At 36.5% G+C, this 27,996-nt stretch overlaps 1 pseudogene; it reads right to left on the reverse strand.

The window, feature by feature from the left end:
* Positions 1-10,295: 10,295 nt before the first annotated feature.
* Positions 10,296-25,008, reverse strand: LOC141494197 (deoxynucleotidyltransferase terminal-interacting protein 2 pseudogene; annotated as a pseudogene).
* Between the last annotated feature and the right edge of the window lie 2,988 nt (positions 25,009-27,996).

A 27,996-nucleotide genomic window follows, 5' to 3' on the forward strand; every position in this document is an offset into this window, starting at 1 on the left:
GCATGTCCTTTTGGGGAGAAAAATCTCTGGGCGGCTGTAGTGCCGTCATCCCTGACTTGTAGGAAATTCATGGTAAATAGTACCTGAGACAGGTCTGAATGGGTCAGTGACCTGCCAACTCCCCCTTTCTGTTTAAAAGGATAGGATGTAGCAGTATCCATGTAAAGCTGGCACAGGGTGGGGCTATCGGCCATTCCCTGCGGTAGGACGGTGAACTGATAACGTTTACTGGGGGCTTGGAAATTGATCGCGGGGAGGGAAAAGGCAAATTTTTCTTTGTCCTCCGGGTGGAGGGGAATGCTATAGAAGCAGTCTTTAACATCAATCACTATAATAGTCCACCCTTGCGGGACTGCAGTGGGCATAGGGAGACCAGGTTGGAGGGTCCCCATGGGTACCATGTTGGCATTTACTGCCCGAAGATCAATCAACATTCTCCAACTCCCCCCTTTCTTTTTTATGACAAAGACGGGGGAGTTATACGGGCTAAGGGACGGTTCCACTTTGTTCTCGTGCAGGAGGGTCATTACTATGTCTGTGAGGGCGATGAGCTTTTCTTTTGTCAGGGGCCACTGCTCAACCCAAATAGGTTTCTTATTAATCCATGTTATTCTGGGGGAAAAGCTCATCTCTAGAGTGGCCCCAATTAATTTCCCCGCAGGCTATCAGGGGTGGCAAGTGTCAGGTTAAGCTGGCTCAAGATATCTCTACCCCATAATGCATAAGGGAGGTCGGGTAGGCACAGTGGGGTGAAGAGTCCAGATTCTTCCAAAGCTGACCACCGTAGGGCGTGTGCTGCTTTCATGGCAGATCTATTGCCCCCCCACCCCCATCACTGCTTGAGGGCTCTGTAGGAGTGGCCACTCGCGCCTCCACTGTCCCCTATTTATGACAGAGCAATCGGCTCCAGTGTCAATTATCCCTTCGAGCTTCTGATTTTCCACCGTGACGGTTAACAGTGGTCGCCCAGAGCTGACCGGGTGGACCCAGTTCACATGAGCGGGAGGGGCCCGCAAGGGCAGCGCCTTTCCTACCTCTTGGCCCTGTTTTACCAAGGTGGGAAAGGGGTGGGGGTTTGTGACCCTTACGGATGTGGGACTTCCGGGACCAAAAATGACCTGGGTATGGGTGACTAAGTCCACACATCTCTCAGCCCCTGTGATGAGCGCTGGGAAAATATTTAGCTCGATGGGAATCATCGAGGTTTCCCAAGGCCCGATCTCTCTCTGCTGTGTCCCTTCTCTATAGTCAACCCTCACGGGGATAGTCACAGTAATGGGGCCGCTGTCTTCGAGCACGGGGGGGGGGGGGGGGGGGGGGGCCCCGCGGCCGGGCCCCTCCCTTTCCCTTTTCCCGACTTCCCTTTGGATCGGCAGAACCTGGCTATGTGACCTGGCTTTCCACAGGAATAACAGGTCGGAACTGAAGTGGAGGGGGGCCGCTGCCTGCACTGTGCTTTGAGGTGACCTGGCTTTCCGCACCCAAAACAGGTGGGTCTCACCTGCATACCGTGAAGGGCGGTCAAGAGGCTATCCTCCCGGTTCTCCATGGCAGTCACTAAGGCTTGAATTGAATCCTCGCTGGGCATGTCCAGCAATTTGTCAACAATTCCTTCTAATGAAGCGTCGGGGGGAAGGCTGCTAATGGCTGCGATCCCTTTGGGGCGAAGACCCTCTTTAATCAATTGTCTCATAAGTAGATCAGATCCCGGGGTGTCTCCCATTATACGAGTCACTGTCTCTTTAACCTCGTTCACAAATGAGAGGGGTGTCTGATCTGCTCTCTGCTTCAGCCCAACCAACTTCTGTGTGGCTCTCCCCCCTTTCATGGCTCCAATCTTATCCCAAGCTGCAACATGTGTTTCTTTAACAGTCTCTAGCTCAAACTGGCCATACTGGGCCTGAACAGCAGGGTCAGTATAGGCTCCAGTTCCACACAGGAGGTCAATGGCTAAATCCAGGGGAGTATAACCCCGGGATTTTGCCAGCTTAGAGGCCTCTCTGCGGGCCTGAGCCTTAAAAGCTAAATATAAGGAGGCATCTAGGCACGCAGCTGCAATTTCGTCAAAGTCAGCAGGGGTCCAAGGGTGCGTAGCAAAGAGGTTTTGCATCAGTCTTTTTACATAAGGGGAGCTTGGGCCGTATTTAGTCACGGCCTCCTTAAGTTCCTTAAGCATCTTAAAAGGGACAGGGCGGTAGTCTCGGGCTCCGGTAAGGGGGTCCGTAAATACCGGGTAGAGGCCCCAGTCATCCCAGTCCACCTCTTCCCCTTTCTCTATTGCTATGGAGGCACTGGTGGCAAGTAGGCCGGATGGGCGGAGCCCTTGAGGGGATCTCTGAAGGGCGGACAAGGAACATGGGGGATTTTTTGCCTCTGTTTCCTGGCTGGGCCGCCAAGCCTGGGGCGCGGCAGCTGTCCAATCAGCGCGGACTTCTCCCTCCTCGTCAGCAGCCTCCCGGTCCCACCTACTCACGCTCCTCTTCCTGCCACCCCTGAGGACTGTTTGCACCCCTCCCTTCCCGCGCTCGGAAACTTCCGGCCCTGAATCTCTAAGTGTGCCACATTCATCGCCCTCCCCCTTTTCATTCTGTCTCGGTAAGGAGGGGCATGCGGCATTTTCTTCTCCCTGGGGGCCCCTTGTTCCCCCATTGTTTCTTCTAAGTTCCTCCCACGGATACTGGGGAGGGGGTGGCCTTCCCTCTTCCTCTGAGCTCTCTGAATCCGATCCCGCCAACGAGCTACCCACCTGAGTGCTGATTGTTCGTGCCAAAGTCACCTTCTGGGGATGCAGGGCTGCATCCACTATCTTATACACTGTAAAATCCTTGGGGGTCAGTTTTCCCGGGCAGGTGTCATCATAGGAGGCCATCTGCTGCCCTACCACCTTCCATTTATCTGGTTGGATCCCACTATGTTGCACCCAAGGGCAGATGTTCCAGATATTCTCAACAAAAGCACGGCACGTCTTGATAGGTAATTTACGGCCATGCTTAGCGCAGAATTTATAAAGCTGCCCTGCAACGGCCTCTTTTTCCTCCGGCTCAAAGGCGGGAATACTATTCCGGCCCCCCATGCTGTCTACTAGCCGAGGCTGCAATCCTAACAGGTGGCAGAACTGGAAAGTTCCCGTTCGGCAAAAGAGAAGGAGGCAGCAGGGCACAATCAGACAGGCCAGCACGGCAAGGAGCGTGATTAGAGCAGAAGGAGAAAGGGGAGAGAAAGAAAGCATAGTCAACACAATAGGGATATGTCCTTCAGGCAATATCTGAGAGTAAACGCCCTCTCCTTCCTCCCGGTCAGAAACGACCGAGGCTGTCTGGAGAATCCGACCAGCGGATTCAGACGTTCCCTAGCAAAATCAGGTCCCTGTTCCGGGGGCCACTTGCCGGGTTTTTATTTACAACGCCGGCTTCTTTATGCTAGTCCGTCCTCTTACTCACCAGTCCAACGCATGATGAGTCTTCGGGGTACCTCCGGACCCCACTCTTTGATGGGGGAAGAACCAGACAGAGCGCCTGAGGTGGGTAATGAGTCTTTATTCTTCTGTGATCACATTTCCGCTTTTTCCCCCCACCTCTCAGCAGACACTTTTATCCCCTCTGTCCTCCCTCCCATGAACTCTTACTCAATGAGGGGCCGAGTTCTGTAACATTCCCTTATAAGGTGATTATGTTTCCCCCTCTAAGCGACCACCAAGCCTCTTCCCCCCGCCCCCAACAGCTGGGCTCCACATGCTCACTCTGGCAGAGGTCCCCTGCTGTTCCCCCACTTTGTGCCAGTGCTCCCCGGGGTGCAGCTCAGGAGACTCCCCCACTGCTGTGAGCTGCGGCCCCCAGCGCCCTGGGGCTGCCTCCGGGAGGCTGAAGTTCTTTGGCTCTGGCTGGCCACCCCTCTGGCGGGCTGCCTCTCTGACCCCAGGGAGCAGAACCTTCCTGCTCTTTTCCAGGTTACCTTGAGTAGGAGAACTGCCTCACTGGGTCCCTCTGTTGGTTCTGTCTCTTGAAAGTTTAGTTAGAGTCCTTAGTTTATGAGTTTTTATCAGAGAGCTCCTAAGACTCCATCCCTTCATGTCGCCATCTTGGCTCCGTCCCCAACATATTTCTTTAGAAGAAAGATTTTTCTTTAGAGCCATTTCATTTAGTGATTATAGAAAACACTCTATATCAATGTCTAATGCTTCATTTTCTTTAGTTACATTATCACAAATTTAAATAACTTTAGTTTCCCAATAGTTCTGATAATTATTCAATTCAATGTCATGAATACTGCTTTTAAAAAAAAATTTAGTATTGAGAGTTGATTGAGATAAGGGCTAGAATTCTAAGGTGAACTTTTAATTTCAGAATGAGGTTTGCATCCAATATAACTTAAAATGTGCATTTGTTAGGCATACTAAGCCATTGTACAGGATCCAATTTCATAAAAGAGGTAATTTTTTTTTTTTTTTACAAATAAGTAAATACATGGGAATTTGAAGATATACTACTAACAAAAACCAGAATGGATCAAAGGAAATGGTTGAAGGGTTGCAAGGAGAAAGGACAAATTTATTAGAGATTGTTTATTGCTGTAAAGAAGTATAAGATGAATGGAAAAAATATTTTTGAAGTGTGGAGAAGAGAAGCTAGGGTGGAAGACTTATTTTCTGAGGAAAATTGAAGGTAAGATGGTTGCTATTGTTGAGTCATTTCAAATTCTTTGTGATTACTTTTAAAGTTTTCTTGACAAAAATACTGTCATTTTCTTCTTCGGGGGATTAAGGCAAAGATTGAATTACTTGCCCAGTATTACTCCCTGTAAACTGAAGTCTTCCTGACTCCTACTCTGGTGTTTTATCCACTATGTCACCTTTGGAAAGAAGTTAAGGATATCTGATGAAAAAAGGAAGGAAAGAAGTAGTTTTGACCTTTCAGAAGTATACTATCCTACCTCTCCAGAACTATGGTTAATGTTTTAGGGTGAGAATTATACCTAAATTATTGGCAAGCATTTACAAATCAGGGTTTTATTTATTTATTATTAGGTAAATTATATTTATTTTGAATTCTAATTTTCCCCTAATCTTGCTTCCCTCCCCCCACCCCCACACAGAAGGCAGTCTGTTAGTCTTTACATTGTTTCCATGGTATACACTGATCTAACTTGAATGTGGTAAGAGAGAAATCATATTCTTATGGAAGAAGCATAGAGTATAAGAGATAGTAAAATTACATAACAAGATAATGCCTTTTTTTAAAAAATTAAAAGTAATAGTCTTTGGTCTTTGTTCAAATTCCACAGTTCTTTCTCTGGATACAGATGGTATTCTCCATCAGATACCCCACAGGGTTTTATTTATTGACATGATTTCTCTAGACTTAAGGAACTTTAAACAATGGAGATTATACAAATAATGCAGATTAAACTGAATAGTCTGTCCTTCATTTTTCTTGGAGAACAAGTGTTAAACAAATTACCATTTAACTGCTGAATTAAAGGAAAGAAACAGTTTGGAACAGATGCTAGGAAAAGTCACATAAAATTAATCAAGGAAGATCACATCTTTTGCTATACAATTAGGAAGATTAGTTAAAATTGGACACTAAATTTAAAGTTTTGTTGCCATTGGATCATATTTATGTTTGGAAGGTGTCTCAGAGCCTCTCCTATATGGGGTTTAATTTAGGCTCATACTCTGGATCTTTTAGAAATTATTCTAGGATGAGGTAAGACAATCATGAAATATTAAAGAGTTTATTTAACAATAGGAAAATTTCATCAAAAACATTCAGTGAAAACAATACATTTATTCTTCTTAGTAGTGTCCTCATTTTTATCATACTTTCAAGATAATTATTTCTAAAATCTCATCTAAGGAGTATATTTATGAATCTTGCTGCAATTAATTTGAGTAACTCAAGGAAATTCCTTTTACTTATCAGCTGAGGTGTCCCAAAAAGTAAGTTTCTCACATAGAGTAATATGCCAGTAATTTACATAATATTTCACTAAATATCATCTGGTATGATAGTTAATATTTTGATTCAATATGGAGGTTTTTCGCATGTATATTTAACACAATGAGGTTATTAACATTTTTGAATAAAGTTAAAAATGACAGCAAAACCAATAGTCATATCACCCTCAGTTAGAAATGTAAATGCAAGAAAATAGAATACTTTGGTAGAATTCTTTACCAGACTTGAAGAATCAATGTTATCCATATGAGGTAATACAAAATTGATGCAAGGAAAATAAAATTGACTGATTTATTTCTATGTTGTTCTTCATGTGTGAAAGTAATTTTGAAGTTTAATTGAAGTTGTGAAAAGCCAGACATTGACAAAAGTCATTTGTTTTACTTATTATACTGAAAATGAATGAATATTTTTCATTTACCAAGTCAAATGTCCCAGCATGTCTAGATAAGGGAAGGATAATTAAAATTATCTTTTTCCAGTTTCTTCTCTTATAATCATTCAATCATGGTAATAAAGTTATTAAAATTGCTTCATTCAAAAGCAGAAACTAGCAATTAAATAAAATCTTCTAAATGCACATTAAGAAGAAAATTATAGATCCTGATAATGTTCTAAAAGACAAAATATATCTTTTCCTCTCAAAATGATTGTAGGAAATGGAACATAATGAACTTTTAAAAATACTTTGGTTACTTGAAAGACTTAGCATAACTTGTATGAAAAGAATTTCAAATTTATATAAGGGAACAACACAGATTTTTGAATCTTCAAAAATATCCATGCAATTAACACACTAAGGATTAGTATTAGAGAAAATAGCATTCCACATAATTTGACACTTTTTCTTAAATTAATTTGTAGTTAAATTAATATTTAACTTTCCTTTGAATAATTGCAAAATATTCTCAAAGGTAAAGATGCTTTAACCATGTCTACAAATTACCTTGGCATAATGAATATTCAAGACATATAAAGTCAATTTTCAACATCCCCATTTTTAATTTTTCCAATTTCAAGTCTTAACACCAGGTCATTAATAGTTTCATTTTTACTTTTGGCATTGACAAACATGCACCTTCAAGATTATGCTCAATAGAAAGAGGAAATCAGAAGTGAAATATTCAAATTTATGTACGCAAAAAGAGGAAAATATTCAAAAATGTGTTCATAATTTTGTTCTAGAGAGTGTTAACTTCTCAAGTACTCAATTAGAGAATTTAAAAGAAAAAAAAGGAATGGTCTTTGTGTGAAAATTAGGTGGTAATCATATATTTTTCTTTAAGGGGTGCCAAGTAACACCACTTCTCCATGTTGCTGGTTTCTAGGGGGTATCCAGGTCTGTGGAGAACTGGGTTGAGTTGAATGGCTGAGTTGGATTTTCCACTCAGACAAGGGGCCAGTGCCTCATCCTGAGACATGTAATTTTTTTTTTCAAACATATAATTTTTATTGAAGAAGTGGTGAACCATTGAACCAAAGGGAAGATTAGAGATGGCAGATTGCATTTTTCCCTTATTTTTATCAAGGAATTCTTCTGCTCCTGCTGTACCCTGTCCTTCCTTGTCCTAACCATTGCTTTTTCTTCCTATGTATTTTTTTTTTATTGTTTCATGGTTACCATGTTAGGGAAAGACCATATTATTAGAAATAATGTTCTATTATAAAGAATGCAGAAAAGTGTTCCGTCAGCAAAATCTAGCAAAAGATTAAAGGTTTGGGGGGTTGTAGGAACCACAAGTTCATTGTATAAACATTCACACTTTTTTACTTTCTTGCCATTTTCCATGAATGTTCCTCTGGCAAAAGTTGAGGATTGATTATACTTAGTATGTGAAGAAGCTCTTAAGCTTCTATTATATTGTCAGAACACAATAATACCAGGAAATTATGAAAGAAAACGAGGAAAAAACATACTCTAGTTATTTTCATTAGGTTTTTATTTGAAATTGTCCCAAACACCCCCGGCACATTTAATAGTTTTTATATTTGTCTATAGTTAAAAAACAAAATGAGTTTGAGTAAATAAGAATAAGAATCATCAGTTCTTAACCCTCATTTCCACGAACTTTTTTTCTATTTTGATAACGATTTCAATATAATTGGTTTCCTTTAAAATTATATATTATTTTGTGCATTTATGACAGTATTCTGAGAAGAAATTTTTTAAGTATCATCAAATTGTCAGATTACTCTATATAACATAAAATGTTAAAAATTTCAGAATATATATTTGATAATAATATGCTAATTTCTATAGTTAAAGTATATATGTTATATAGGTTGATAGGTGTATATATTTGATCAAAGAAAATGCATGATCTCTTAGGACTGAAAGTTTTAGTGGAGGAATTTTTAAATATTTTGTATTATGAATGAATGTCCATGAGTCTCTTTTCAGGAGAAAAATAAATATATAATATAAAGATCACAGTATTATGGCAAAAAAGTTTATTAAAATAGTTATCACATTTTATTTAAATATTCATGAATCCATATTAAAACACCTGTAAGAGGACTGCTAAAGAGTAGATACTCACTAAATTACATGTCCCAAAAGGTAGGAAAGATGAAAATTCTCATTCTTCTCATTTTGACCTTCAGTAAATAATTTCTGGGTTCCCCAGCAGCTACCTCTTAAAAAATTTAATAGAATCATATTTGCTTTACCTAATTTAATGATTGTTTGGAGGATCTTAGAGCAAAATACCATTGAAAAAAATTCAAAAAATGGAAATTTGCATTCCGTGACTTCCAAGGGATAAAATAGAGAAAAGAAAATATTATCTCACATATATGATGTCTTGAGGTTTACAGAGAACTTGTATCACAATATTTCTGAAAGGCACAGTACAGAATGAGAAAGTGGAAGAAAATGAAGCAGACTGGTTAAGTAATGTACTCAAGGCTACACAGCTAGTAAGGGTGTGAGGCTAGATTTGAGCTCCAGTCTCCTGACTCCAAATCCATCCACTATATATTTGATTTGCCTTTCATTTCATATCCTATTTCTATCATTTACTTGAAGAAGTGACTTTCTGAAGGTCAGAGTGATCAGGAAATCCACTTCTTTTGAACTTGTGACTTAACAAATAACAACCATTTCAAATTCCATTTGACTGTCAATTCCTTAAGAATGGAAATTTTATCTACAAATTAATTACTTTTCATCTAGAATATTTTTCTTTGCTGTCACTTTTTCCTTTATTAAATGTATTTTAGTTTTTGATTCTAATTACATGTAAAAGATAGTTTTCACCATTCATTTTTGGTAAGATTTTGAGTCCAACATTTTTCTACCTCTCTCCTTTCCCTCACCCTCCCCATGACACTGCTGAAAACAGTCCCAACAATTCACATTTCTAATGGGTTAGAGGATACTCTCAGAATTTCTAGTATCAATGAAGGGCTGGATTGAGGTACAGGATACCTTAAAGAAGATACCTTCTACGGGCAGCTAGAGCACCACCCCTGGAGTCAGGAGGACCCGAATTCAAATCCAACCTCAGACACTCAATTACCTAGCTGTGTGGCCTTGGGCAAGCCACCCAACCCCATTTGCCTTGCAAAAACCTAAAAAAGAAAAAAAAAGGTACCTTCTAGTCATAAATCCGGTGCATATATGACTAACTTCAGGCCTCAATACTCTCTAAAAATGTCATCCAAAGGGGCAGGAATGCATATTTTGAAGATGACAACAGTTTCAGGAAGTGAACATAATTCTTAACTTTTATACTTTCAATGGAGATTAGAAATGTTTTATTTAAAACTCACTTTAATGAGTTTTAATTTTTCATATACAGCACAGTGTAGGTATCGGCAAAATTTTATACTAAAATATGTGAAGTGAAACAGGTGATACTATCTATCATTCTGATAATCAATTTATTTTGATCTCAAATCTAAAAATTATTGTCCAATTAAGTACATGAATCTTTATAAAGCCCTTCTAAGAAGAGCAGAAAAAAAATCCTTGGAAAATGTTGGCACACTCCTCACTGCTTAAATTACTCAAAGACAATACAGACTACAAAAATTTCAGTGATATAAAAATATTTTTAAAAGTTTTAAAAAAGCCTTTTTGAGGTTCTTAATGACCTGCACATTTTTATCCAAATCACATTTTTTCTTTTCTCCAAAAAAGCAAACATATCAATTTCAACTACAAATATAAAAAATCCAAAAAAACCCTCATTCTTTCTTAAATAACTATTTTCCCAGTTGAAAAGCTTTATAAGTGGGGCCAGCCCTATAGTACATTATTAGACACCACCAGCCTTCAACACAACTTTAGTGAATAAAGGAAAAATGATGAAAATAAAAATCTTGAGGGTAGAATTAATTTCGAAATTTCTTCTTTATCCAAACTTCTTTCCAGCTGCATTAATGGCTTTTTCCACCATGATCTCCGTATACTTCCTTTTATTGTACCTTCTGAATTCAGAGTCAGCCAGCAATTCTTCCACAATTGTTCTTTTCCTTTGCTTCTTAGGAATTCGAGAATGATAGAAGTCAGCGGGATTATCAGCAATTGTTCCAACCTGGAAATATTTAGGAAAACCATCTCTATCGTTTTTTTTATAAAACCTCTTAGGATCCATACTGGCTCTCATCTGCAGTGCTTTGAGATTGTTTTTCAGTTCAGTTGTCAATTCTGGGGCTTTCATACCAAACCAGCCATCTCCTGCAGTTTTACTCCGTTCCTCTCTGCGTTTTTTCTTAAGTTGAAATTGCGATTCTTTGAATGGTGGGATGCAATCCTTCTTTTCAAAATCAGGAGTAATTACGGTTTTCTGCAAAAGCTCCTTTTTGGTTTTGTCCTTTATTTGTATAAGGGCATTTTTGTTAAAGTCCATTTTTCCTGCATTAAAGTTCATATACAAGCCTCCGAGTTGTTTAATACTCAGACCAGGGTCTATGCTGCTACTTGACAACTTCAAGAGGCTAGACTTGGTGTTACTTAGTAAGTCATCTTCATCTATAAACTCCTCTTCATTTTCTTCCTCATCTATAAGTTCCTCCTCTTCACTTTCTTCCTCATCATTTTCCTGCTCACTGGCTACTTCACTTGTTTTTTCTTCTTCTATATAATAATGCTTTCCAGAACTGAATCCGGGTGTTTTATCAATGACGAACAATACATCATTTGATGGGTTATCTTCTGAATCTTTTTCTAAAGGAAGCTTTTGCGCACTAGTCTCAATAAAACACGGAGTATCTTCTCCACTTTCACTCTCTTCAGACACCTGGTCCTCATCACTGCTGAGAGATAACAGAACAAATTCACTGTAATATTGGGACCTGTTGGAACCGGAGGGGGAACTCATCCCTTCATCACCTTTTAAATGTTCTTTTTTGTCACTAGTGTCTTCAATGGTGCTGCTTTTGCAGTCAGTGCTCTCGTTATCAGTAATTTCTGTAACATCGCTAGGATCCTCTCCCTTTTTCGTTTGCTTGGCTTCCCTCCTTACATTGATCAGAAGGAGCAAGTGCCTTTGTTACCCCGTCAGTATCTGCTTTTTTGTGCTCTGGTGTTGACTGACTTTGAGAAGCAAACTGCTGAAATTCCTCACTACTTGTTTCTTCTTTCTCCTTCGCTCTATGAGGCTCTTTGGTTAAATGCGTCCTTTCTAAAGCCTCCTTTGCAAAGACACCTTTCTTCTTTCTGGCCTGTGCTGAACTTCTCAGGACGGGCTTCTCTTCTGAGGCCGGAGTTTCCTCTTTCCCCCCCTGAGGAGCCAGGGGTGATTCTGAGATGCTTTCCAGGTGGGCAGGCGGTATGCGCTCATTCTCTTTCCCGTGTCCCGACCGGTCTTTATCCTCTTCCCCCTCGGCCGCAGGGTCGGCTTTTAATTTCCTCGGCCCTCTCCGCGTGGATCTGCGGCTTCCGATGGAGGAGATCCCCGAGCACCAGGACTCGGCGTCGGACTGGTCCTCCGCCAACAGGGCGGAATTCGGGTCCAGATGGAACTTGGTCGCCCGCTGCCTGGTGCTCCTGCCTCGGCCCGGGGAGGCCAGGAGGGCGGAGAGGACGGAGGAGCAGGACTCGGCCTCCGAGGCTTCCCCTTAGTCGCAGGACTTGAGGGCGTCTCCGCGGGCGCCGCGCCGGGGCCTGGCCCTGGGCTCGGGCGGGCAGGGGATGAAGATGCGCCTCCGGCGGGTGATCCTCACGGTGGGCTCCTGCAGCCCCGAGCAGCTGGACTCGGCTTCCGAGACCTCCCCGTCCCTGGCCGGCTCGGCGCCGGGCCGGGCCCTGGCCCTGGCCGGAGCCTGCTCCTGCGGGGCGGCCCGGGGCTCGGCCTCGGGGTCCTTCATGTCATCGGCAGCGGGGGGCACCTGCAAGAGAGGCGGGAACAGAGCGGCCGTGAGGGGCGGCCGCCCCCGGGCCTCGGGGTCCCCCTCTCTCTCCGCGGCGGCCAGCCCCTCGAGACGAACCGCGCCAAACCTAGAACATTTTTCTACATAAAATAGATACAATAAAGTTTGATCAAAATTTTGTTCCAGATTATAAAATATCAGTTTATATACCCTTGAGTTATATAAACTTAAATACGTTATTTAAACTATATTGACCACTTTTCCCCATAAGTAAAATAACAGAGTTGAGTTAGATGATTTCTATGTCTCTTCTATCCACAAATCTACAAATCCAGGAGTAAGTATTAATTGCAGCTAGATCATTTCAGTTGCATTCAATTCTTTATGAGTTCATTTGGGAGTTTCTTGGCAAGAGCACTAAAGTGGTTTGACTTTTCCTCCCCCAACTCATTATGCAGATGAGGAAACTAAGACAAACAAGCTTAAGTAATTTGTCTAGGTTCACAAAGCTTGCAAGTGTCTGAGACCAGATTTAAATTCATGAAGCAATTATTAGTCTTTCTGATTCCACTGCCGGTACTCCATCCACTGCAATGGATAGAGTGCAAGAACTAAAGTAAAATAAAACAGCTAATTACAAGTGTGCCCATATATTGTTAAATGAAGCTCAGTTCTTTTTGAACAACACTCAAAGAAGGTAGCAGTCAAAATGAAAGGAAGAGTTTGCCTTTTTTTAACTTATTTTACAAGTTTTGTCAGGAAAATGGATGTCTTTTTGGTCATTATTCTCTCTCATTGTTAATTTGGTCAAGAAGAGGCAATATATGAAGTCTAAAGGGTCAGATCTCTCAAATGTATCATAAGAGCAGAATCAAAATTATCAAGATAATGCATTCTTCATATTTTCAGTAATTGATTCAATAGATAGAAATTATATTCCCCTTTGTATAAAATTTATTTTTTTAAGATTTTAGAAAGATTTTATTTATTTTGAGTTTTATAATTCCCTCCCAATCCCCCCCCCCCCACAAAAGGCCATCTGTTAGCCTTAACATTGTTTCCATGGCATACATTGATCTAAGTTGAATCTGAGGAGGGAGAAACCATATCCTTAAGGAAAAAAAAAATAAAGTATAAGAGATATCAAAATTACATTATAAGATATTGGTTTTTTTTTAAATTAAAGGTAATAGACTGGTCTTTGTTCAAACTCCACAATTCTTTTTCTGGCTACAGATGCTATTCTCTATTGCAGATAATCCAAAATTGTCCCTGATTGTCACATTGGTGAAATGAGCACGTACATCAAGATTGTTCATCACCCCCATGTTGCTGTCAGGGTGTATAGTGTTTTTCTGTTTCTGCTTATCTCGGTCAGCATCAGTTCATGCAAATCTTTCCAGACATCCCTGAATTCCCATCCCTCCTGGTTTCTAATAGAACCATAGTGTTGCATGAAGTACATATACCAAAGTTTGTTAAGCCATTTCCCCAATTGAAGAATATTCACTTAATTTCCAATGTTTTTCCACTACAAACAATGTTGCTATGAATATTTTTGGACAAATAATGTTTTAACCCTTTAGTATAATCTCTTCCATGCATAGACCCAGTAATGGTATTGCTGGATCACAGGTATGCACATTTTTGTTGTCCTTTGGGTTAAAACTTCATCTTAGGAAGTGTTTAAGTATCTAATGAAACCTTAGCTTTGAAAATTAACCATTTCTTCTGCTTAAAAAGTGACACTGCATAGAATAGAATTTTAATAATGATTTTCTACCATTTTAATAACTTCAGTTTTAAATTTAGTGTCTGTGAATATTATAAAAAGGGCTGAAAAGAATCTCAGAATGTATTTAATCCAATTGCCTCATTCTAAAGATGAGGACACCAGATGACAAAGGAGGTTAAATGAAAACACCAATAATAAAATTGTATTACTGGAGTTTTTAGAATCAATAAGATTTGAATTCAATGTGTATTTATATGAATTATTAATAAATGTAAAGCATCATCATAGAAAGAACATACTTGAAGTTACTAGGAAAATGATAGCATTAGGTAATTGCCAGGTAAGTAACATCAGACATAACATGAAATTAAAAGATCAACTTCATTTATACTTAATAGACAAACAAATTTCCTATTAAGACTGTACTGTCTTTTCCATTTATTCATCATTGACATGATAAGCAGGAAATTTTGCCATTTCATGTGTTTAAATTTTCATAAAATTATCTCTTTTTAAAAGTTAATGGTTATTAAATTAGAATATCAAATATAACACAAAAGTACATTTTAGTTTTATTCTTAGCAAGAAGATAAATGTTTCATTTAATGAGTATTTTACCCATAACCTAATAAATATCAAAAGAAAAAATTTGAAACTGCCGGGGGAGGAGAATACCTATGTAGATCATTTTAGGAATGTTCAACAGATTGATCAAGTTATAATTTGGATGAAAAGAATAATTTTCCATTTCAAGATGAAATAGACCTTACTTTGGATCTATCTAGGGACATCAGAACTTAGATGATATTGTACCCAGATGGCATTAAATGTTTGGTTGAAAGACTGAAATAATGAGTAACTATCTCTGTAGATTTGATTAGGACATATCCTTTAGCAAGAATTGAGGGTGCAATACTTAGTTCACATTCATAATAATTCCAGTAGACAGTGATAAATTAAGAATGAATAATTATGATTCTCATTTGGTAGGATATTTAGAACTACAAATCGAAAAGATTTTTGTACTAGTTGGGACATAAGCTAGGACTTAAATGGTCATCAAGAGAGATTTGCACATGTCTAATTTCTCTTGAAATGTACATCAACATGCAAATGTACACTCTATATTCATTGTGTCCAATTTTGAAATAATGTTTGTTTCTAATAAATTATCCTCAGAGTTACCATTGGGTTCTATAGCAATTAATTTTTATAAGGAGAAAATTTTGTTTAAAGATATAATTTAGTAAATTAATTTGATAAATTGGCAAAATTTGATGGACTTTCTGAAAGTCTTTCTCAAGTCAAGAGATCACAAGAGTAATGGTTTTCTAAATCTCTAGGCAAGGGACAGTCTTGACTTCATTGACTGAAGTAGATGAAGTCTAAATATATTCTAGTATTTGGTTGGGAAATAAAAAGCAGAAGTGATATGAATCTACTACATTAAACAAAAAAGCTTGTAGGTAAAAATTGAAAAATAATTGTGTACTTCTTGGATGGAGCCAAAAATGGGGAAGAGAAGCTAGAAAACATTCAGAACAAAAATAACATTAAATGGAGCCTCTAAACAGATTGCAAACTGACAGAATCCACAAAATGTCAATTAATCAACTTTTTTCAGTTAAAGATGACTTGGTGGAACTTCAGGAAAAGTGTTTCTCACATTAGTAAAGCAGGGGAACTGGAAACTGGGATGCTCTTTGTCAAGACACAACTCAGAAGCTAAAACACTTGATCTTGATACAGCAGGGCAGCACTGAGGGCTCCAACTTCAGTGCAGAAATCAAACTTTAAGTCCCAGAAGGTTGAAACACCAGATAAACCTGGGTCTGGCTACCCTAAAGTAGGGAACAATACACAGGCAATTGAGATGCCAGGGACCAGCCCCCAATGCACAGCACAAGGAGCTCATTCCTTTACCCTCCTTGTACCAAGATAATAACTCAATTTTCTAAATGAGTGAAAGAAATGGGAAAGAGTGCTAATCATAGAATGCTACCATGCTGACTAAAAATGCCATCACAAAAAAGACAAGAAATAACACAATGCCTGTAAGTGAAGACTTAAAGGGGATTATGAATTGGTCTCAAATACCAAAAGTATTCTTGGAAGAACTCAAAAATGATTTTAAAATAAAGCAAAGAAGTGAAGAAAATTGAGAAAAGAAATGAAGGCCATGCAGGAAAATTACGAAAAATTGTCTGAAGGAAACAGAACCTTTCAAAGCAATTTTGGACAAATGATAAAAGAAAATAATTTCTATAAAAGTGAAATTAGCCAGTGGGAGAGGAATCAAATAAGCTAACTGAATAAAATACATTTTTTTAAATTGTCCAATTCAGAATTGTATAAATGGTAACTAATCACTCTATTAGACATTAAGAATACATCAATCAAAACCAAAAGACAGGAAAATAGAAGAAAATATGAAGTAATTCTTAGGAAAAGCAACTAATGTAGAAAATCGATTCAGGAAAGATAATTTATGAATAATTAGTTTACCTGAAATTCTCAATCAAAAAAGATGCAGGACACTATTTTTTAAGAAAATTGAAAATGAAAATTGCCCTGACATCCTAGATAAAGAAGTCCTTAGAAGAACACATTTATCATGTACAGATAGATATTTCAAAAGAAAAACTCCATGGAATATTAATGTGAAATTCCAGAATTATTAGCTAAAGGAGAAAATACTGCAAGTAATCAAAAAGATGCAAATTAAAACCAAGGAGAAAATGTTAGGATTATGTAGGATTTATCAGATTCAATATTAAAGGATTAGAGGGTTTGTAATATGATTTTACAGAAGGCAAAGGAGCTTAGATTACAATCAAGTATTTCAATGAAATTTTGGACTTTTGAATTTAATTAAGAAAATGACCAGAGGCAGATGGGTGGAGCAATGGATAGAGCACCAGCCCTGGAGTTAAGAGGACCTGAGCTCAAATCCATTCTCAGACAATTAATAATTGCCTCTTTGTATGACCTTGGGCATTTCATTTAACTTGATTGCCTTAAATAATAATAAAAAATTTAAAATTTAAAAAATTTAAAAATTTCAAAGATCAGAACTGGACAGAAAATTTGATCTTCAAATACAAGATTCAAGAGAGGCATAAAAAGTTAGAAAAAATTGTCAATAAGACTGTTTACATTCCTACATATAAAGCTAATTCTTGGAATTCTTCAGAAAATTATTTCTATTTGAACAGTTGAAAGGAGCATACTGAGACAGAGGGTGTGGTTATAAATTGATTATAAAGTGGGCCCTATAACTCTAGAGAATTATATGTCCATGAGAATAGTAAAATGATCAGATTTAGACAATGTGAATGGGTATAAAATGATTATTGTGTAATGATACATATAACTCAAGGAATTCATTTTTATTAGAATAGTTTAAAGGAGTATAATTAGAGGGTGAGGGTATGTGAGTATAAGACAGCTATAAACAATCAATATATGAAAAAAATATTATACCAGGAGAAGAAGAGGGATACAGAAGAGTGTCTCATATGAAGAGACACAAAGGACCTATTATAGTGCAGGGAAATGATGGAAGATGTGAGCAATTAGTGTATCTTACTCAAAATATTTGACTCAAAGAGGGAAAACTTACATTTCTGATTGGGTTTAGAAATTTATCCAATCCTATAAGAATTAGGAGGAGACAGAGGAAAGAAAGGGGGAGAAGGGACTGATAGAAAGGAGGGAAGAAGAGAAGGGAGATAGTTAAATGGACTGAGGGAGGTAGTGGTCAGAAGAAAACACTAATAAAGTGAGATAGTATGAAAGGAGAGAGAAAAGTACAAAGCAGGAATATTGGATGGTGGGAATTACAGAGATAGAATGATATGAACTCTCCTTTAAAAGAGAAGAGGAAATAGAATGGATTAAAAATAGAATCCTACAATAAGTTGTTTAGAAGAAACATATTTGAAGTAGATAGACATACACAGTATAAAGGTAAAAAGGCTGAACTAGAATATATTATGTTTCAGCTGAAGTAAAATAAAAAGAAAAAGCTATGGTAGCTATTTTGATCTCAGACAATGCAAAAGATAAAACAGATTTAATTAAAAGGGATATGGAATGAAACTGCATTTTCCCAAAAGGAAGTAAAAGCTATGTAGTAATAACAATATTAAATATATATGCATCAAGTGGTATAACATTCAAATTCTTTGAGGAAAAGCTAAACAAATTAAAGAGTCATAGAAAACAAATCTATAAAAGAGGGAGACCTCATCTTCTCAGAATTAGATAAAACAAAACACAAAATAAACAAGAACAGAATTAAGGAGATAAATAAAATTTTAGAAAATTTAAATATGATAGTCCTCTGGAGAAAATTTAATGGGGAAAGAAAGGCATATAACCTTTTTAGTGATGCATGACACTACATAAAAACTGATAATGAATTAATGGCATTAAAAATTTTTCATAAGTAAAATACAGAAGGGCTGAAATACTAAATATATCTTTTTCATATCATGATGAAATAAAATTACCTGTTATAAATGTCCATGGGATGATAGACTAAAAATTAATTGGAAATTAAATAAGTTAATTTTTTGAAAGAATATCAACAATAACACTTAGAAATAATCCACAATTTCATCAAAAGCAATAACAATAATGCAATCTTATCCAAACATGTGAGAAGACCCAAAACTAATATTTGGATAAATGTTATATTTTTAAATGCTAATTTGAATAATTTAGATAAAGAGGAAGTCAATGAATGGAGTATGCACCTAAAAAAAGCTAAAAAAAAGAGGAAATTTAAAATCCCTATCTAAATGGAAAATAAGAGCTTCTTAAAGTCAAAGGAGAAATGAAATTGAAAATAATAAATTGAACCAAGAAGAATATTTTTATTAAAAAGTATAAAAAATAAAATTTTGGTTAATTTAATTAAAAAAAGAAAGAAGAAAATCAAATCATTGGAATCACAAATGAAAATATGAACTTACTACCATTGAGGAGGAAATTATAGAAATAATTTGGAGCTATTTCACCTACATTATCCCAATAAATCTGATAATATAATTGAAATTGATCTATGCTATGAATATATATATATATATATATATATATATATATATATATATATATATATATACCCTCCACATTAAACATTAAAATAAGAGGAAATAAAATGCTTTAATAATCCCATTTCAGATGTAGTAAATTGGGAAACAATCTTTACAACTAATGATGCTGATAAAGGACTCATTTCTAAAATATAACAGAGAACTGAGTCATATTAAAAAAAGAAAAAACATTCCCCAGTTGACAAGTGGTTAAAGGATATGCAAAGGCAATTTACAGAGGAGGAGATCAAAGCAATCCATAGCCATATGAAAAATTGCTCTAAAGAATTAATTATTAGAGAAATGCAAGTTAAAGCTTCTTTGAGGTACTACCTCACACCTCTCAGACTGGCCAATTTGACCAGAAAAGATAATGATCATTGTTGAAAGAGTGATGGGAAATCTGGGACACTAATTCATTGTTGATGGAGCTGTGAACTCATCAAACCTTTCTGGAGAGAAATTTGGAACTATGCCCAAAGGGCAACAAAAATGTACATACCCTTTGATCCAGCAATACCACTACTGGGTCTATACCCTGAACAGATGATGAAAAAGGGTAAAAACATCACTTGTACAAAAATATTCATAGCAGCCCTGTTTGTGGTAGCAAAGAATTGGAAATCAAGTAAATGCCCTTCAATTGGGGATTGGCTTAGCAAACTGTAGTATATGTATACCATGGAACACTATTGTTCTATTAGAGACCAGGAAGCATGGGAATTCAGGGAAGCCTGGAGGGATTGGCATGAATTGATTTTGAGTGAGATGAACACAGTGAAAAAAACATTGCACACCCTAACAGCAACATGGGGGTGATGATCAGCCTTGATGGACTTGCTCATTCCATCAGTGCAACAATCAGGGAAAATTTTGGGCTGTCTGCAATGGAGAATACTATCTGTATCCAGATAGAGAACTGTGGAGTTTGAAGGAAAGTTCAAGGACCATTCCCTTTAATTCATAAAAAATACAGATATTTTATTGTCTAATCTTGTTACAACTTATGCTTTTTGTTTCTTCCTTAAGGATATGATTTCTTTCTCATCACCCTCAAATTCGATCAATGTACAAGATGAAAACCAAGTAAAGACAGACAAATTGCTTTCTGTGGAGGAGTGGCGGGGAGAGAAGTACGATTGGAGGAAAAAATGTAAAACTCAAATAAAATATTTAATAAAAAATAATAAACAGAAATAAAATGCAATGTTAAAAAAATCTCATTTCAGAAAAATAAATTTTAAAAAGCCATCAAGGAACTCCCTAAGGAAAAAATCTCCAGGGTCACAGATGCATTTTCAAGTGAATTCTACCAAACACTTAAAGAACAATTAAATTCTATATAAATCATCTGAAAAAAATACATGAATAGTTTTTTCAAAATACCTTTTATGACACCAATATGATGGTGATACCTAAATCAAGAATAGTCAAGGTAGAACAAAGAAAATTATAGACTAATTTCCCTAATGAATATTGATACAAAATTAAAGGGTGGAAAAAAAATTTTAGCAAAGTGATCATAGCAAATCATCACTAGGAAAATGCACTATCATCAGGTAGAATTTTTACAAGATAGGGAGGGTTCAATATCAGGAAAACAATCAGCATAATTGAGCATATAGATAACAAAATAAACAGAATAATATGATTATCTCAAAAGATCCTGAAAAACCACTCAAGGTCTGAAAATTTTCCCCCACATTTTTGTTAAAGAAAAATTTTATTTATTTTGGAGTTTTGCAATCCCCCCTGCCCATTCTTTCTTTCCTCCCCCACACTTCCCACAGAAGGCATTCTGTTAGTGTTTACTTTGGCGTTATACATTGATCTCAGTTGAATTTGATGACAGAGAAATCATATTCTTAAGAAAGAAAAATAAAGTAAGAGATAGTAAAATTATATAATAATATAATGCTTTTTTCTTTCTTATTTGAGAATAATAATCTTTGATCTTTGTTCAAAGTCCATCTTTCTCTGGATACAGATGGTATTCTCCATTGCAGAAAGCTTAAAATTGTACCTGAATGTTGGACTGAAGGGATGAGCAAGTCCATCAGGTTTGATCATCACCCCCATGTTGCTGTTAAGATACATAATGTTTTTCTATTTCTGCTCATCTTGGTCAGCATCAGTTCATGCAAATCTTTCCAGGCTTCCCTGAATTCCTAAAGAGTGAGAGTGTTGACTCCTCCTTCCCTATTCTAATCCTTCAATTTTTTTCTATTATTGCTGAGGCTAACATATCTAATAGAGATATTGAATAGTAGTGGTAATAATGGGCATCCTTATTTCACCCCTTTTTATTGGGAATGCCTCAAGCATATAATGCTTGTTGATGGTTTTCTGATAGATACTGCTTATTATTCTAAGGAACAAACTATTTATCAATACACTCTCCAGTGCTTTTAGTAGGAATTGGTGCTGTATTTTATCCAAAGGTTTTTCAGCATCTATTGATATGATCATATAATTTCTGATAGGTAGGTTTTTGATATAATTATACTAACAGTTTTCCAAATATTGAACCAACCTTTCATTTCTGGGATAAATCCTACTTGATCATAATGTATTATCCTAGTGATAACTTGTAATTGTTTTGCTAAGATTTTATTTAAGATTTTTGCATCTATATTAATCAGGGAAATGGGTCTATAATTTTCTTTCCCTGTTTTAACTCTTCCTGATTTAGGTATAAAAATCATATTGGTGTCATAGAAAGAGTTAGGCCGAGTTCCATCTTCACCTTTCTTCCCCAAAGAGTTTATATAGAATTGGAACCAATTGTTCCTTATATGTTTGTGAATCCATCTGGCCCTGGGGATTTTTTCTTAGGGAGTTTAATAATGGCTTGTTGAATTTCTTTTTCTGAGATAGGGTTATTTAAGTTTTTAATTTCCTCTTCATTTAAACTGAGCAATTTATTTTTGTAAATATTCATTGCTTTCACTTAGATTGTCAAATTTATTGGCATAGACTTGGTCAAAATAATTCTGAATTATAACTTTAATTTCTTCCTCATTGGTGATGAGTTTACCTTTTTCATTTTTGATTCTAGCATTTCGCTTTTCTTCTTTCTTTTTTTAAATCAAATTGACTAGCGTTCTATCAATTTTATTGTTTTTACCAAAATAACAGTGCTTGGTTTTATTTATTAGTTCAATACTTTTCTTGCTTTTGATTTTATTAATTTCTCCTTCAACTTTTAGAATTTCTATTTTGGTATTTAATTGGGGGGTTTTAATTTGTTTTTTCTCTACTTTTAGTTGCATATTTAGTTCATTGATTTCTTCTTTCTCTAATTTATTCATGTAAGCATTTAAAGATATAATATATCCACTGACAGCCACCTTGAGTGTATCCCATACATTTTGGTATGTTGTATCATCACTGTCATTATCTAGGATCAAATATAGTTTCCTTCTTTATGTCTTTTAATGATATCTATTTTTCCAGGTGCTTTGTCTGAGATAATGATTCCTATCCCTGCTTTTTTTCAATTCAACTGAAGTAAAATATATTTTGCATCAACCTTTTACCTTTACTCTATCTGTATCTCTCTACTTCAAATGACTTTCTTGTAAGCAGCAAATTATTGGATTTTGGTATTTAATCCACTCTGCTATTCCCTTACTTTTTAAGGGAGAGCTCATCCCATTCACATTCAAAGTTATAATTACTAACTCTTTATTGCCTTCCATCCTATCTTCCTTCTGTTTGTATTTTCCCCTTTTTCCCTTTATCCATATTCACTTGTGTTTTGTTTCTGAATACCACAATCTTCAATGTGTTTGCCCTCTTAAATCAGCTTCCCCTCCCTTTTATCCCCTCTCCTTTTTTCCCCTTCTTGCCTTCCTTCTTTGAGTTCGTCTTTTGTTCCCCCTTCCCATCCTCCCTCCCCTTTTCCCTTTTAATGCTTGAAAGGTAAGATGATTTCTTAACTTGATTAAATGTGTCTAAATTAACTTTAAGCCAAGTCTGATGAGCTGAAGTTTGTGGTGGTTCTCACTTCCTCCCAACCTCCCCTCAATTACAATAGGTCTTTTGCACCTCTTGATGTAATGAGACTTACCCCATTCCATCCCCTCCTTCCTCTAGTCTCTTTACTGCCCCCCCTTTTAAGGAGGTATTGTTTTTAAATCATTCTATTTGGAGTCACAGAGAAGTTATGAATTTCCATCACTTCTGGCTATGTATATTCTCTCTAATAGAGTTACAGTTCTCAAGAGTTATGAGACTCTTTCTCCCAAGTGTTTATATGGCCAGTTTCATCTTATTGTATAGCAGTTTTGTTTTTTTTTTACCTTTTCATGTGTCTCTTGAGCCTCCTGTTTGATGTCCAGGTTTTCTATTTAGCTCTGGTCTTTTCATCACGAAATTACGGAAGTTTCCCATTTCTTCCAATGTCCATCTTTTTCCCTGGAAGAGAAGACTCAGCTTTACCAGGTAGTGGATTTTGGCTGCACCCCAAGCTCCCTGGCTCTTTGAGAATATCTCATTCCAGGACCTTTGTTCCCTTAATGTTGCTACAGCCCGGTCCTGTGTAATTATTTATGTGGCTCCTTGGTATTCAATTTTTTTTCTTTATGGCTGCTTGCAGGATTTTTTCTTTTATCTGATAGTCCTGGAATTTGGCCACAACATTCCTCAGTGTTTTCATTTTGGGATCTCTTTCTGGATGGGATCGATGTATTCATTCAATAATTTTACCTTCTGGTTCCATGATATCAGGGCAATTTTACATCACTGAATCCTGTAATATTAAGTGCAAGCTTTTTTCCCTCTTCAATCTTCTTAGGAAGGCCAATAATTCTCAGATTCTCCATTCTCTAACAATTCTTGAGGTCAGTGGTTTTACCGAGGAGGAGGTATTTTACATTTTTTCTATTTTTTCAATCTTTTGGTTTTGTTTAACACAGTCTTGTTAACTCATGATGTCATTAGTTTCCACCAATTCCATTCTTTTTTTAGAGGGGATTTTTCTTCCTTTATTTTTTGCAACTTCTTTTCCAGTTGTTCCATTCTATTTTTGAAGGAATTTTCTATTTGCTCAAATGTAGTTTTGAGAGGATCATTTCCTTTTTGCACTTGCCCAATTGAGAATTTGAGAGAGTTATGTTGATTTTGTGTTTGTCCAATTGTTTTTTCCAAGGATTTGTTTTCTTGCTGCAAAATGCTAATTTTCTCTTGCAACATGTTAATTTTCTCTTGAGTTTCTTTTCCCAATTTTTCCAATTGATTTTTAAACTCCTTCCTGATTTCTTCAAGGAAGTCTTTCTGGGATGGAGACCAATTCATATTCTCCTCAGCAGTGCTAGATCTCTCTGGTTTAGGATATATCTCTTCTAAGTATTTCTTCATGGGCCCCCCTTTTCTCTGGACTTTTTTTTCTCTTGTGTTGTGAGGAGAGGGAGCTGGCTCTCAGAGGTTTGTTTTTGAGGGTCATAGAGGCTTTGTTCACTTGGCTTAGTAATTCAAATGGCCAGCCAGTGGGGGGTTGTTGGTTGTTTTCTCTGGAGTGAGGTCCACAGCAGCATGGTCTGAATTGACCTTGAAAACTGGGCTGTGTCCTGGTAGAGGGAGTTAATCTCTTTCTGTTGAGTGAACTCTGAAGCCCTGGGGGTGGGGGGAATAGGAAAGGGGTTATTCAATGTTTGTTCTGAGCAAAGGGCTCTGCAGAAAGTATGGAACTCAGGTCTCTGGACCAGCTGGGTGTTCTCCAGGTGTGCTTTGAGACTCTGTGCTGGAACTCACCCTCCTGTAGCTCTTCTCCGCCTGGCCAAAGACTCTGCAGCCATAGCTGGATCTGACACCCACTACTCACCGAAGTCTCTACAGCTAAGGCTGACCCTCTGGCCTCCCCTAGCTGCTGTCCCCAGAGCTGATCCTCTGCTCTCATCTCCCAGTTCACCCATTGTCCCCTGAGACAGACCTTCTTAGTTGGTGTTCTTCTCCTAGCTTCTCTTTCTGTGTTTTGTTGTTGAAATTTCTATTATGAAGTTTCTCTCATGTTATTTCTGAGGGGGGGGAGAAGAGAGAGCACTATCACAGTGTCTGTCTTCCCTCTGCCATTTTAGCTGGAAGTCTCTTCCACTACATTTTCAAGGATGTGGCTTCTGTCTTCTTATCAGTTACCATCTCATTGACCATTATACTATATATGAACACTTCTGTGTAGTAATAATTGTTTTTAACTTTTTAAAATTTTCCAGTTTTATCCTATGTGTAGTGTTTTTTAACATTTAATTTGTTTTCCAATTATATACAATAGTAATACATATCCATCATTTTTTGCAAGGCTCTGAATTCTACAATTTCCCCCTTCTCCCTTCCCCCCCCCCACAGAAGGCTTTCTGACAGTCTACATTGTTTCCATGCCATACACCATTGTAAATTGAATGATATAAGAGTAAACATAAGAATAAACATAAACCCTATCCCCCACAAGAAGATGAGAAACCTCAAGAATTCCAATAGAAGCCTATAATACTTATTCATTCAACATGATTCTTGCTCAGGTCTTCTCAAAATTTCTAAACAAGAATGCACAAAATATTTAATGTTCTCCCTTATGTTTCTCTTTTCTTGTCATTAAATGCCTTTGCATTTTAATATAACTTCATTGGTCCTCTGAACATATTTAGACAAAGAAGTAGGAGAGAAAGCTTGAAAGGTGGTACTTGCATTATATCCCAAGACCATGGCCACATTTTAGTGACAGCACAAGATCTTCACATTTCTGCCTCTAATTTGAAATGAGTACATCCTATTTTCACCTTACACATACACTCTTCAAAATAATGAAGAGGGCCACTGTCCAAGGGTATCTCAGGTCTCTAGATCTTACAGAGAGAAACCAGAAAAATGTTTCCATTGTTTTAATATTTAATATTTAATTTAATATTTAATATTCATTAGATATATTAATATTCATTAGATAACAATACTATGGAAAATATATTAGATTATACTTAACAAATGAGAAAATTAAGATTCAAGGAGATAGTCACTTACTCAAGAATCCAATGCTGAAATCTGAGCCCATATTACTGATTCCAGGTCAAGTGATCTTTCCACTCACCATATTATCTGAATTATAAACATGAATGAATACTTATAAAGATGTGATATGAGATTTGAAATAAATTTTACTTCTTTTGAAGAAATAGGAAGATTCATGCAATGGGAGAAAAAGACAAATAAGAAAAATACAATTAAGGAAAAGTAAATCATGAATAAAAACATTTTCATTGGTGTCTTCACAAAAAAGGAGATATTTAAATACCAGAAAACGAAAGAATATATGAGGAATAAAGCTTTTTACACAGACTCCTGAACAAAAAGTTACTATTTACAGTGGGGCAAGAGAGATAATATCAAAGTTGTTTGAATTTTAAGAGATAGATATATAGAGAGATAAATTTCATTAAAGAGAAAGAAAATATGGTTGAAAATGAGCTATTTATCTGAAAAGATAGTTACAAATTCACATCATACTATTTGCTGAGCAGGATATTGGAAATAAAATGAAAATGAAAAGCAATTTCAACATAATTAAGATTTCTATTTAGACTTTTACAGATTCAAGTTAAAAATATGACAGCTTGAGAAGGAGCAGGGTGACAATAGACTATTGTCCAACTGTTATTGAAACAGCAAATAACAAAACTAAAAACAGAAGACAAATATAAGATGGCAACAAAATATGTATTGACTTGGAACTTAGAATTTCCATGATACTGAAGATTTACAATTCTTAATATAAACTACAGATGTTTTGTGGTGAGGGAAAATACATTGGAACAACACACTGACCAAGAATGTAAGAAAGGATTAAAACCTGTTTAACAGTAGAACTGATAAAAGAAAACTTCATGATTTACAAAACCATAAAATAGTCTGATAGCCTCCGATTTTCCATGCTGTTCATATTTGGCTAAACTTTTTTCCTCCATGGATAAAGGGTCTTTTTTTTATTTAATGAATGCAATTACTATTTGAAGTCGAAGGCATCTTTGACCCTGAGAATATAAAATCTGACACTACTTCCATTTCTTGTCGCTCCATTTTGTATTGGAAAAGTTGCCACAATCTTTGTTTTTTGGTTATTTACATGTTAATATTCAAGTCTACTTTATTCCTCTTCAGTTTCTGCCATCACAATACTATTATCTACATGTTTGAGATTGTTATTTGTCCCAGCAATCTTAAATCCAACTTTTTATTCATCTAGCCTGGCATATCACATTAATGAAATAAAGTAACAGTATACAGGCTTGTTGTACTCTTCTTCCTATCTTAAATAATACAAATCAGAGTTGTGATCAATCTAGTACAACCCAGGGTTAAGGATTTTAAAATACCTAACTCTGTGTCTTCAAATAATGAGGAAGTCCCTGAACTTCCAATATTCTGAAATTCAAAGATTCAAGGGATTTAACTTTGACATGATAGAGATAAGCACAAGAATACAGGGTTCCTGGAGTAATAAGTATAATGGTGTTTAAATTTCAAGCATAGAATCAAAGGGGAAATGATTTCTATTTAAGATCTAAATATATCCCAAGTAAAGAAAAAATAAGTCAGACAAAAATAAAATAAAGATTCTGGAGGAAAGAAATGGAAATAGAAAAGCAGCTTAGAAGAGAAAAAAGGTAAACTTTACTGAAGGAAAGGAATCTCTTAAAAGTGGAAAAAGAGCAGAATTCAATGACTTCCTGAGATGTGAGAATTTTTGGTTCACAGTCCCACTACTAAAGCAGAAGAATAATTTGAATATCTGAAATAAAATGAAAATGACTTATAAAATAAAGTGAGAAATAATTTAAACAATGGACTCCTTGAAAAGAATGATTAACAAAAATATTTCTGGTCAATATATATTTAA

Source organism: Macrotis lagotis, chromosome 7 (genome assembly GCF_037893015.1).
Source record: "Macrotis lagotis isolate mMagLag1 chromosome 7, bilby.v1.9.chrom.fasta, whole genome shotgun sequence".
NCBI classification, from domain to species: Eukaryota; Metazoa; Chordata; class Mammalia; order Peramelemorphia; family Peramelidae; genus Macrotis; species Macrotis lagotis.